Raw genomic sequence first — 979 nt, forward strand, 5'->3', positions numbered from 1 at the left:
GCACCGCAACCTGTTACCTGTTACCTGTTACCTAATCTGTAAGTTCCGCCTCTGTCAGGCGCACCACCATACGGTGTAACTTGGGAGTTGCTATATACAGGGGCTCAATCACACCTTAACTACATGATTTATTATGGGCTTCATCATGAATTTTATATTAACCAGGTATATACAAATAGTAACCATAAATGGGAAGTTAATATATACTTTAATGGGAAGTTAATATATATTTTAATGGGAATTTAAATTTACTTTAAATCATGGGAAATTTAATATATAAACTTTAAGGTAAATATGTACATGACTCCACTCCTGGCTTATTCATACTTCTACTTGCACAGTTCAAAACAGTTCTTCACATGGAATTAATCACAGTTTCAAGATTATTGTCAATTGAATAATGATGATAACTAGGTTATTTGAAGTAGCGAAGCTCTTCTTTGATGTAGTCTATAACAATAACCTCTAGATACACATTCAATATTAGAGATGTTGGATTCGTCTAGGAATTCAAAGGATGAACAGTCAATAATAACTTTGAGTTGTAAGTCTTCTGATGATAATATTTCATTATACACTTCCATATCAACACAGTCATATAACTTTACTAGTATAATATTTAGGAAATGTTCCTGTATGTCTCTCAATTTTTCACAATATAGAAGGAAATGTTTAATGTCCTCACTTCCTTTGCCACATAATTTACATGCTGAATTAGTTCCACCAGATCTGTCGAACTTAGCTCTGTCATGCTGTAAGGTATAAGTTCCACACATGATTTTTGCTTTTATGCTGGCCATAGTTGAAGTAAACGGCTCTGTTCCACAGCTATCCCAGACATTGTGGGTTTTTCCTTGAGTGATATTATTGACATTTAAAAACTTTAGAGATGACTTTGATTTTACAGCAGATTTTAGAAGATCAATCCAATACGAAGAGATAGATTTTCTTACAATATTTTTCCACTCGATTTTCCCCG

Source organism: Mytilus edulis, chromosome 5 (genome assembly GCF_963676685.1).
Source record: "Mytilus edulis chromosome 5, xbMytEdul2.2, whole genome shotgun sequence".
Taxonomy (NCBI): domain Eukaryota; kingdom Metazoa; phylum Mollusca; class Bivalvia; order Mytilida; family Mytilidae; genus Mytilus; species Mytilus edulis.